The sequence below is a fragment of the Hylobates moloch genome, unplaced genomic scaffold (assembly GCF_009828535.3).
Source record: "Hylobates moloch isolate HMO894 unplaced genomic scaffold, HMol_V3 SCAFFOLD_18, whole genome shotgun sequence".
NCBI lineage: Eukaryota > Metazoa > Chordata > Mammalia > Primates > Hylobatidae > Hylobates > Hylobates moloch.
Window position 1 is genome coordinate 58,768,789 of NW_026652293.1, and position 12,687 is coordinate 58,781,475.

General features: G+C 50.6%; 1 protein-coding gene across 1 annotated transcript in view; it reads left to right on the plus strand.

Moving 5' to 3' along the window:
- Nucleotides 1-5,322: 5,322 nt before the first annotated feature.
- Nucleotides 5,323-12,687, plus strand: part of EPHX1 (epoxide hydrolase 1) — a 36,389-nt gene continuing 29,024 nt past the window's right edge. Inside the window, exon 1 of the mRNA XM_032137228.3 lies at nucleotides 5,323-5,432. The gene's annotated coding sequence lies outside the window, so the exon portion shown is untranslated. The remainder of the gene's footprint in view (nucleotides 5,433-12,687) is intronic.

Here is a 12,687-nt window from a genome sequence, read left to right on the forward strand (position 1 = left end):
GAGTGTCGCTCTGCCACCAAGGCTGGAGTGCAGTGGTGCAATCTCGGTTCACTGCAAGCTCCTCCTCCTGGGTTCACGCCATTATCCTCCCCAGTAGCTGGGACTACAGGCGTCCATCACCACGCCCAGCTAATTTTTTGTATTTTTAGTGGAGATGGGGTTTCACTGTATTAGCCAGAATGGTCTCGATCTCCCGACCTCGTGATCCACCCGCCTCGGCTTCCCAAACTGCTGGGATTACAGGCATGAGCCGCCGCACCCGCCTCCCCTTTTATATTTTAACTCCCTTGTTTTGCTGGAGTATATCGTTTAGTAAGTACCCAGGACAAGGTGCATGAGAAGTAAAAATGTTTTTAGTCCCTGAATGTTTGAAAATACCTTTAATTTGTCCCCACATTTTATTATAGAATTGTTAGAAATACTTTTCCCATAGACGTTTCAAGGCCTTGCTGCACTACTTTATGACAGCCAGTGTTGCTGTTGAGAAGTCTGATGATCTTTGTGTTGACCTTTTTGAAAATCTTTCCCTCTCTCTAGAAGCTGTTAGGATCTTCCCTTTTTCTTTAGCATTCTGAAATTTCACAATATGTCTCATTGGTACGAGTTTTCTAACTTTTGAGCGTGCCTTTTTGATCTGGAGCCACTTGTCCTTTGGTTTGGGAAATATTATTGGATTATTTCCTTAATAATTTGTTTGATGTTCTCTTTCTCTCTCATATAACTCATATTAGTTCGGGTGCTTCCTGGATTGGTCATCTGATTTTCTTTTCCTTCCCCTACCAGCCGCCACCCGACTGTCCATCTCTTTAATTTGGGTTCTGTTTTTCTGGGAGAATTCCCAATTCTATCTTCTGACTTTTCTGTTAGAATTTTTATTTCAAGAAGTATTATCTAATTCTCTGAATGTTCCTTTTTTTCAAATTGGCTATTGTCCCTTTTTCATAGATAGAATTCTTCACGTTATCTTCAAGGGCATTATGATTTCTTTGAAGATTTTTCTGCTTTTTGCCTTGTCTCTGTTGCCTGTGAGCAGTTTTTCTCTCTTTTGGGCTTTGCCTTTCATGTCACAGGCTTTGCCCAAGTGTTTGGTGATGCTTCAATATTTAGAAGTGAGACATTAAAACATCAATTGAAAGTTCTGTGTGTGGTGGGTAGTAACCTGATTGGCCTCAATGGCAGGTGATCAAATAGGGAGTCAGCTGTTTTGTTATGGGGCCTCTGAATGTCATTAGCTGTGGATAATGGTAATTAATGGCAGTAAACTTACAGTAAAGTTGCAAAACTCCCATACATGTCTTACCCAGACACTAATTGTTAACACTTTGCTGCATTTGCTTTCTAATTCAATATCTCTGTGTGTGTGTATATACATACACACACACACATATATACACACACACACACACACACATATAGTTCCTATATATGTGTACACACTGAATCATTTTAAATTTCAAACATGATTCCTTAAATATTAGGTTGGTGCAAAAGTAATTGTGTTTTTTGCCATTGAAAGTAATGGCAAAACCGCAATTATTTTTGCACCAACTGAATACTTCAGTGTATATTTTTTAAGATCAATGATATTCACTTAAGAAACAATCCAATTTTCAAACTCAAGATATTTAACATTAATATAATCTATTATTGAATCTACAGACCTCCTTCAAATTTCCCCAATTGTCCCAACAATATTCTTTATATACATTTTTTTTCTGGGCCAGGATCCAATCTAGAACAGAGCACTGCAATGAGGCTTCACAGCTCTTTTGTCCCCCTTAATCAGGAAGAGCTTCTCAGTCTTTCCATATCTTTCATTACATTGCCCTTTTTTCTTTTTTTTTTTTTTTTTTTTGAGACGGAGTCTGGCTCTGTCGCCCAGGCTGGAGTGCAGTGGCGCGATCTTGGCTCACTGCAGCCTCCACCTCCCGAGTTTAAGTCATTCTCCTGCCTCAGCCTCCTGAGTAGCTGGGATTACAGGTGCCCACCACCACGCCCAGCTAATTTTTTGTATTTTTAGTAGAGACGGGGTTTCACCGTGGTCTCGATCTCCTGACCTCGTGATCCGCCCGCCTCGGCCTCCCAAAGTGCTGGGATTACAAGCGTGAGCCACCGCGCCCGGCCAATTGCCCTTTTTTCACACTGACATTTTTGAAAAGTGCAAGCCAGCTATTTTGTAGAATTTTGTTTGTTTGTTTGTTTCGAGACGGAGTTTCCCTCTTGCTTCCCAGGCTGGAGTGTGCAATGGTGTGATCTCTGCTCACCACAACCTCTGCTTCCCGGGTTCAAGTGATTCTCCTGCCTCAGCCTCCCCAGTAGCTGGGATTACAGGCATGCACCACCATGCCGGGCTAATTTTGTATTTTTAGTAGAGACGGGGTTTCTCCATGTTGTTTAGGCTGGTCTCAAACTCCTGACCTCAGGTGATCCACCTGCCTCGGCCTCCCAAAGTGCTGGGATTACAGGCCTGGGCCACCGCACCCAGCCTGTAGAATGTTAATGTGGGATTTGTGCAATGTTTCCTCACGATTCTATCCATATTGTGCATTTTTGGCAGAAAAATGTTGTTTCCTTTTTGTTGAATCAGGAATTGATCTACAATTTTTATCCAGGATGGCCTCCCACACATTATTTCATTCTACCTGATGTACCTGGAAACTCTCCAGATGTTTATGCAGAAGAACAGCCTTGCTCTGATATTTTACACAATATGATTGATTCTAAAGATCACACTATACCCATTCTTTTGCCCCATAAACCTTTCAATGGCTTTTAGCCAAAAGCAGTGAAAATCTGTCTAAATTTTGCCCTGCTGAGTTGGACTCTGATGCATTTGTTTCTACACTGCCCATATGTAGGCTGTACTTAGAAATATCTTGCACTATTTTAGATTTCATAGCCCAATGCTGGATGGATGATTAACCAAGTAGGAGGGTATTAGGATACAAGAGGTTGCCATTTTAATGCGGTTTTTAAAAAACAACAGCTTTGGCCACACATGGTGGCTCACGCCTGTAATCCCAGTACTTTGGGAGGCCAGGGCAGGCAAATCACTTGAGGTCAGGAGTTTGAGACCAGCCTGGCCAACATGGTGAAACCCCATCTCTACTAAAAATACAAAAATTAGCCGGGTGTGGTGGCAAGTGCCTGTAATTCCAGTGGCTTGGGAGGCTGAGGCAGGAGGATCACTTGAACCCAGGAGGCGGAGGTTGCAGTGATCCGAGATTGCGCCATTGTACTCCAACCTGGGCGACAGAGTGAGACTGTATCTCAAAAACAAACAAACAAATAAATAAAATAACAACTTTATTGACACATAATTCACATACCCATAAAACTCACCCTTTAAGAGTGTAAAATTTCACGGGTTTTGGTATATTTACAGAGTTGTAGTGATGTAACCATCACCAATATCTAATTTTAGAAGACTTTTGATGCAGGGCAGGTGAGACCCCAGATGGGGTCTCAGCCCAGCAGGGTTTTTAGCTTTGTCCAGGAAAGAATTCAAGAGAGAGCCCGTGGTGTGAGACAGCAACTTTTATGGAGGTGGCGGAGTCCAGCAGCAGCAGAGGGGGCTGCTCCTGCAGTGCAGGGCTGCCCCACAGACAGTGCGCCGAGAGCAGCAGCTCTGGGCAATTCTGCAGTCCTGTTGATACCCACTTTTAGTTACATGCAGATTTTGGGGCAGTTTATGTAGACATTTCTAGGAAAAGGGTAGTAACTTTTGGGTCCTTGGGTCATTGCCATGGAAGGGGGGTGATAACTCCGGGGGCATGCCCTGGTAAACTGACATGGCACACTGGTGGGCATATCTTATGCTCAGCTTCCACCCAGTCCCTGTTTTAGCTAGTCCTCAATTTGGTCCTCAGTCTGGTGTCCAAGCCCCACCTCTGGCGTTAAGTCCTGACTCCTACCTGTTTCACCATCACTGCAGTTTTAAGAGTAACGAATTTGGGTCCCCTGGTGAAGTGGCCAGAGGCAGAGCTTCTGTGTGAACTATTTGGAGGGGAGGGGAAAGAACTCTCCCAGACTGCAGGTTCTGAAAGGAATACAGAGATGTCAGAGACTGCAGGTGCAAGAGAAAGCTTTTATAGGAGTGTGTAGAATTAAAGGACAAGAGGACTCTATATGTGGATGGAGGAGGGCACCCTGTCCGGCAGTACTGCAAGAGCAAAAGTTTGGAGGTGGGAGTGAAGTGAGTGCGTCTGCTGGCCAGAATTCTTGGGCCAGGGTTAGCAGAAAGCTTGGAGGCCAAGGGAAGGTGGGTGGTGGTGAACTTTATCCTGAAGTGTGCAAGGTGACAGTCAGAAGCTTAAAACTCCAGTCACCACGGGGCTCTGCATGTGGCCTCCTAGCTGTAGTCTGTCAACCGAGATCCTGAGGATGCTGGTGGTTGAAAGAACTGCACCTCTGAGCAGGTGAAGGGAGGAGCTAAGGAGGGGTGATGGCAGAGGCGATGGGGCAGGCTTTCTAAGGATGAGGGGCTGGGGATTAACACTCTCACGGAAGCTAGAAGAGCCCCAGCAACCACCCGCCTGGGCCCTGAGCTCCCTCCAAAGCGGGAGGGGATTCACTAAGAGGTTACTCCCCTGGCATTGAACTCAGCATCGTATACTGGTCCTCACCATGAAGACCCCCAAGAGTGCTTCAGACCATTGCTTCTCACATTCTCTGTTTAAAGACACTAATTTGTTTTTAGATTTCCCAGTATGTCACGGACCAATATGTTTGTTAAATATACTAAGAATGAATTGCTAGACAGATGAAATTAAAAAGACATACACTGCCAGGTGCAGTGGCTCACGCCCATAATCTCAGCACTTTGGGAGGCGGAGGTAGGTGCATCGCTTGAGCCCAGGAGTTCAAGATCAGCCTAGACAACAAAGTGAGACCCCCCTATCTACAAAACTTAAAAAATTAGCCAGGTGTAGTGGCGCAGCCTGTAGTCCCAGCTATTCTGGAGGCTGAAGTGGGAGGATCGCTTGAGGCTGCAGTGAGCCGAGATCGCACCACTGCACTCCAGCCTGGGTGATAGAGTGAGACTCTGTCTCCAAAAAAAAAAAAGGACATACATCATGCAAGTTTGGATTTTTCTTTTTAGATTCAGCTGACGAAGTTACGGGATCAAACTGCTGTACGAGCTGCTAAACGCTTCTCTCCATTTCTGGCCGCGGGGCCGAGGACCGCCTTTTGAGTAGCCCGTTTTATCCCCGGCAGAGGTGGAGCCTTGGGGAGGCGTAGAGACTTTCCCGGATCGCTCAGGTAACGGGCAGGGAGGGACGGAACCCGGGTCCTCCAGGCCGGGGGAACGCCCCGCTCGGAGGCCGGGCTTGGGCGGAGACTGCGCCGGAGCGGCTGAAAACTAGCCGAGGAGAGCCAGGGAGTCGGAGAGATCGCGCGCCTGCCGCCGCCGGAGCCTGCGAGCTGAGACCGTAAGCGCCCGGGGCCGGCCGGGCCCGCACTCCCCGGACGCAGACGCGGTTCGGGCTCCGCGCGGGCTGGGCCGCCGGGGTGGGCGGCGGGCCGGGGCGCCAAGGGGTCGGGGCTGCGGTCGGCCCGCAGGGGTGCAGAGGGACTTGTAGTTGGTCCGCCCTCAGCTCCTGCCCCGGCCAGGAGACTGCGCGTGCCGCCTACTGGGGGAAGGAGCCTGCAGGCGGCCGCAGACTTCTCGCAGGGAATTCCGCGTCCCAGACGGCGGGCGGACGCCGCAGGGAGGGAGGCTCGCGACCCCTGGCCTGGGCGAGCTCTGCTTCCAGGGCCGTGGCTCGCTCCGCGGTGAAATGCACTTATTTGTCACCCAAGTCGGAACACTGATCACACCTTTTAGTTGAAACGCGCTTTCATCTCCATCTGCCGCCGCAGCCGCCGCCCCGCACCCCCTCGCTCTGGTCTCGGGATTGAAGGCCAGCCCTCTCCTCTTGTAGAACAGGAAACTTGCCCGGGAGTTCACCCTGTCGTCGAAGCCAGGGAATGTGGTCAGCCTGAGCAAAAGCGCCGCGGAGACCGAGTGGCCGCCTGCCTCCCTCCCCGGCAGATGTCGGTTTTCTCTGAGCTTCTGGCTCCTTCCTTGCCCTGGCGGCTCCCGAGATCTTGGAGGAGGGGTGCCTAGCAATGTTGTAATCCTAATTTTGACTTTTTTTTCTTAAAGTTGAATGCCCCCACCATAGTCCACCTACCATTGTTTAAACTTCAGGTTCCACAAAGCCCGGATCTGCCCCCACAGGCAACACTGGTTGTCCTGGAAGTTCTGTGAGGGCTCAGCTTGTGGCTGGAGGTGGGAGGTGAGGGGGACCCATGCACTTGGCAGGCCAGCTTCCAGGACAGCCCTTTGCTGGGATTGATGAGCTGTTGGTGGAAAATTGTTGAGGACCTTGGGGTTGGTGCCTGTTTCGGTACCACTGTGCAGCCTCCTCTGCATCCAGCATAATTTAAAATAAACATTTTCAGGAAGCCACACTTCTCCAGAAAGTAACATTGTTTTCTGGTGTAACGGTTGCCTCCTTCAGGGATCTGGGTTTAGAGGATATTAGGGGGCCTTTCACTGACCCCACTTGGTCTGACTTGGCAGCAAAAACTCTGGGAGTGTTCTCCAAGCAGTTTTTCTTTCCCAAATTTCCACACCTAGGAGGCCCTGAGGAGGCGTGGGCGGTACTTAGGAACTGCTCACTGTGGAACTGGGGCACAGCGGGGAGCATGCCCTTGTGGGATTTGCAGTTCTAGGGGCAGAGGGATGATAAACAAAATACATTTGTAAACTATAAAGTATGTTAGAAGATGATGTGTGCTATGGAGATAAATAAAACTTTGAAGAAGGGAGAGGAGTGCCAGGTGGAAAGGGAAGGCCTCACTGAAGGGTGGCACTGGCATAAACCTAAAGAGTTAGGGAGCAGCCAAGCTGCTGCCTGGAGTGCAGGTGCAAAGGCTGGGGGCAGGAGTGTGCCCGGCTTGGATGGCCTGATGTTTGTGTTTGCAGAGTGTGGGTCAAGCTGGTGAGTGACCTACTGGATAAACTGAACTAGCTCAGTCTGTAAGTGAGGGGACTCCTGAACTTTCTACGGCCTTCTTCCCAATTCCAGGAAAGGAAGGACCTTCCACAGAAAATAACTGCTCAGCAAGGCAGCCAGGGTGAACCTCAGCACCGTCTGTGACAAGCCACATGCTCTCTGCGTGACGCCTCCTGCCTCTCAGCTGTGCCTGAAGCACACTAGCTGGCATGGACTTACGCGCTGGGAACATCTTCAGGAAGCCCTGAATGAGGGCTCTGTGGGCAGAGGGACCTTTGCAGAAAGGGCCTCTTGACCACTGCAGGAGGTGGAGTGACTGTTCAGGCTCCTCCTGGGGTGTCCCGGTTCCTGCCTGATGTTTTAAGCATAACTGGCATTTTCAGGGAGCCCAGGTTCACCAATGCACAGTGCCCCTCCTGTCGACCTGACAGCCAACATACCCAGGCTTGGTGATTGCTCACCTGGCACCTTGATTCCCATTCTGGTATCTTGGCCCAGGCCCAGACATGTGAAAGCAGGGGCTACCGAGATTCATTTCTCAGTTCTTATACCAAGAGGTTCAACCGCATGGATCACAGCTGGGCATACCAAATAAGGGAGGGCCAAGCATGAGCTGGTCACCCTGCTGAAGAAGTAGCTCGAAGCCCACCCACTCGGGGACAGAGTGGGCACAGAAGGAGTAGACAGGTAGTGATTCGAGGGGCCTCTAGGATTTCATACTCAAAACCCACCTCTTCTAGGGCCGTAAATCCCATCAATAGCAATTCATTCCTTTGAGAGGTAATACAGTGGGAAGAGGATGGGGCTGGAAAAAAGACTTGGCTCATGTCCCAGCCCTGCCATTAATGTGTCCCCTCTCTGGACCTCATCTGTAAAATGAGGTTAGGCTCAGCGATCTGCAGGCCTTCTTGCAGCTCTGCTATGTGACGATTCTGTGGCTAAGTCCGAAGGGATTTCAGGAAAGGAATGTGTAGGAGGGAAACAGTGAGTTTTGAAGGGACTCAGTGGGTCCTGTAGCCTCTGCTGGGTCCAGTGAAGACACTTCAACTAGAGTGAAGGCCCTGGCCACAGGGTAGGGGAGGCAAAACCTTAAGAGTTCAAGGGCCCTGAGTCAAGGCCTCCTGCCTAGCCTAGCTGGCCCCCTGGACTGCCTGTGTGTGGTTCTTGACCCAGACCTAGTGGCTTAGGAGCAGAGTCTCCAAGGGGCTGTGGGGGTTGCAGGAGGGAGAAGGCACCCCAGCAGTTCCCCCATTAGGGGACCAAAGCATTGCCAAGGATCCAGCCACACCCCTCTCCTGAGGAGGGAGGAGCTGGTGGGCGCTCCAGGAAGAGCTTCCTCTCGCCAAGGAGAAAACTGCGCAGTCCAATCCTCCGTTATATAACTGAACACATGATTGTGCAAACCAAGCTCACACTGAGCAGCCTCGCCTATTGTCAAGGTTTATTTACTTTCCCAGGGGAAGTCATAGTTCATCCTTTCTCAGCAGAAAGCAGCCATTTGACTGTCACAGCCTGACCTACAGCATTCCAGGAGATGGGTTCAGAGACCTGGTGTGGAGTCCTCATGCCCACCGGCCCTGCTGTCTGTGTCTTTCCATCTGTTGCCTGGTGGGTGGGTGTGGTTTAGTGCATGGTCCAGCCCCCGCACAGCCACACCCATTAGGCTCTCCAAGGCCTAACTGAGCAAGCTTGCATAAGAGGGGAAAGTGTTCTTTTCTCTAAGGAGTTAAAGAGACTTCTGGAAAATTCTCCAGCTACTCCACAAACTAGGATCACAGGCCTTGTTCCTAGGTCAGGAGCAGGAGTTTTTGCTGCCTTTAGCATTTGGGAAGTTTGATGAATAGACTGAATTTGAATGTCTTTTTGGTACTTAAGAGCTGGATTAACTGCTTCACGTATCTGAGCTTCATTTTTAATTCTCTTTAAAACAGAAAAACTGGCTGGGCAAGATGGCGCACATCTGTAATCCCAGCATTTTGGGAAGCTGAGGCGGGTGGATCACTTGAGCCCAGGAGTTTTGAGACCAGCCTGGGCAACAAAGTGAGACCTCATCTCTATAAAGAATAAATTAGCTGGGAGTGGTGGAGCACACCTGTAATCCCAGCACTTTGGGAAGCTGAGGCAGGAGGATCTCTTGAGCCCAGGAGTTCAAGACCACCCTGGGCAACATAGCAGGACCCTGTCTCAGATAATTTTTAAGAAGAAAAACTACCTCTTCTTAAGATGATTGCAGTATGGGAGGTGGTGTGTTTAAGTCTTCCCACCCCAGTGTCACAGCTCAGGGCTTCTCTAGCCTTCCTCACAGCGGTTGGGGGTGCCCAGACACATCCTGAAGTCTAGGCCGTGTTCTGAGCGTCTCTGCCACGGGCCCACCTGGCTGGCTTTAGTCCAGGAGCAGCCTGGACTGTGACTCTTGAAGGCTGTGGGAGGCTGGTGACTGGGAGCAGGAGGTCTTAGTGCCTCCATGAAGGGTCAGAGAGCCATGCTGTGAGAGGCCAGAAGCAGGCAGCCATTGGCCTTCCAGCCCTCACCAAAGGCCACCACCTCAGCTTGTCCTCTGGCAACTCAGCCTGGGAATTTGCTTTCCCTGTGGAATGAGAGACACTGGCCGCATTGAGGGGTGACTTTCCGGTCCTACAAATTTGTATCCCTCTTTCTGCTAGAACTGGTGAGACTTGGCTAATTTCAGAGAGACTTTGGAAAAGTAAGAGAAATACATTCGTCCCAGTGCCAAGCCCCAAGGCCGTCTTTCCAGGTATGAGTATATCCTGCAGTGATAAGATATGAGAAGCCTGACTCTCTTACCAGCTCTTTGGGGGAAATGAATATACTTTCCCATGTTCCAGTTTTTCTGGCTGTGGCAGGACCTGCTTGCTGCCAAGTTGTCCCTGTGGGGAAATAGCAGTGGGCCCAGCAAACATAGCCACCAGGTCAGGGCACAGCCACCAGGTGGAAGAAAGCAACCCTGCCCTCTTCTGGTTCCATGTGTGCCTCACTGAGGCAGGACTTCCAGACCCTACCAGGAAGGCTGCTATCAGGGTCACAGTGATACCCTGTCAGGACATTGTTTTTTTTGAGACAGGGTCTGACTCTGTCGTCCAGGCTGTAGTGCAGTGGCGCCATCTCAGCTGTCTGCAAACTCCGCCCCACCAGGCTGAAGCCATCCTCAGCCTCCCAAGTAGCTGGGATTACAGGCGTGCACCACCATGCCCGGCTAATTTTCATTTTTTTTTTTTTTTTTTGTAGAGACAGGGTTTCACTGTGTTGCCCAGGCTGGTCTTGAACTCCTGGGCTCAAGCAATCCACCTGCCTCAGCCTCCCAAAGTACTGAGATTACAGGCGTGAGCCACGGCACCCGGTCAAGATGGAACATCTTAATTTCAGAGTTGCCTTCAGGACTGTTGATTGAACCCTATAAATATTTTTAGCCTTTTGGGACTTTTAAACTCCTTTTTGCAACCTAAGCATTGCCACAAACAAACTAACCCCTACCACGACAAAACAACCCAGAACTCGGACCCTGGTCCTCGGGCTACCCTACAGAAAGCACTCCTAGTCCTCTCGCTGCTCTGCTAGATGAGACGGCAGGCTCAGGTTCCTCCATGAGGCCTGGCTTTCAGTGCCCTCCTGTTACACACTGTGAGGAAGCTTCCAGATCTTGGAGCACATTGTTGAAGAAAAGACACCTTGGGAAGAAGGGGGAGGTGCAGAGTGTGGTTAATGGTGGGAAGGAACTCCGGTAAGTGTGTTATATGATCTACTCCTATTATCCCCTGGAATAGGAGCCTCTCTCCACTCAAATAGAGAATGCCAAGGACTGGCCTGGTGGCTCATGCCTGTAATCCCGGCACTTTGGGAGGCCAAGGCAGGCGGATCGCTTGAGAACAGGAGTTTGAGACCGGCCTGGCCAACATGGCGAAACCCCTTTTCTACTAAAAATACAAAAATCAGCCAGGCATGGTGGTGGCGGGCGCCTGTAATCCCAGCTACTCAGGAGGCTGAGGCATGAGAATTGCTTGAATCTGGGAGGTGGAGGCCGCAGTGAGCTAAGATTGTGCCATTGCACTCCAGCCTGGGCAATAAAGCAAGGCTCTGTCTTTAAAATAATAATAATAAAAAAAAAGTTATTCTAATTTTTTTTAATTTTAAAAGATAAATAAAAAAAGAAATGTCAAGGAATGAAATTGCATGGAGGGCAATGCTTTTTCCTTATAGGTGGTGAACTGGGTTCTGCTTGAGTTTTTTCTCTGGTAATTTAGAACCAATGGAAAAAACCCAACAGCTCTAATTTTAATTGGCAGAATGTGAGATGGAATGGGACCTCAAATGAAACTCCAGGCCAAGAGCTTACGAGCCCTGTAGCATGTGGGGTGTCTCTCGGTCTTCTTGACTTCTGTAACTTAAAGTTTGTGTGGCCTTTAAAGAGTGTGGAAGTAGCCGTCCCCTCTCCGAAGGTGCACAGGATCTGGCCAGCCCACCCGCGTGGCCTTCCCCTTCCCCTCTCCAGACCCTCCACCGCAGATGGGGTCACGGAGGCCTGGAGAAGTGGAGTCACTGACCTGAGGCGACATGGCTGGCAGGCAGCAGGGCCAGGCGGCAAAGCAGGCGGTGAGGGCCTAACTGCCCGCCGGCTGGCTTGGGGCTCCCTCAACCACATTGGCATCTCAGTGCCAGTCCCAAATTGTTTTCTTTCTGTCTCTCCAGACATGTAGATAGCATGGAGGTGGAGGGAATTCCCTCCCACACAGAGGGCAATGTGCCCGTCCCTCAGGCCCCAGAACAGCACTCCTGCCCCCAAGAAGGCTGTCTCCTGACACTTTTTACTGCTCTTTTACTCTCCCCCCACTTTTTTTTTCCTGCTTGTAAACTACATTTTTCCTTTCCCTTGGTTTCTGGCCCTAAGCTGTTTTCCCAGGGCTTGGCTCCAGCTCTTGCACAGAGATAAACACGGCATTGGCCTGGTGCACAATCCCAGCTCGCCTGCATCCGGCCTCTTCCATCCTGAGTCTCCGGGGGCCCCTGGGGTTCAGGGACAATGGCTGAGGGTAGAGAAGCTGGGAGTTCCCCCCCAGGGTTTGCCTCCATCCCTCTTGGGCCAGCCAAGGGAGTGGGGCTGGGAGCTTCAGGATGGCTTTTGGGAAGCCTCTGGGAGCCCCAAGGCTTGGGCAGCTGCTGACAGGGAGTTCACAGCAGGAACGCTCCCAGACTCCCATCCTGCGTCTGCTTGGCAGGCAGGCCAGGAATGGGAGGGAAGCCATCTGTTTCTCCCTTTCTACTGGATGTTCCCTTCACCTTGCCCCAGGGAGGAGTGATGAGCCTGGGGTGCTGGGGAGGGCAGGATGGGGGCAGGCTTGGGACCAGGCCTGCAGAAGCAGCAGACCCTCCAAGCCCACCTACCTCTCTGGCCTGGCATCTGAGGGGCAGGTCATGCCATAGTTTTTCCCTCATCCTCTCTGCCCCCACACTTTCCTCCCCAAAGTGGAAGACTTCCCCCAGGAGAAGCACTGGGTTTTCATGCTGCTGTGAGTCTCAGTCACTGTTAGAGAAACACTCAGTCAGAGCCAGGCCTGCCCAACTGTCACAGGGCTGGGTCCACCTCATGGCCTTTGTTCTGGAAAAACACTTGGGCATTCTGCCCTGCAATGCACTTAGCCAAGGCCGGGCACATAGCAAGTGCTGAGTC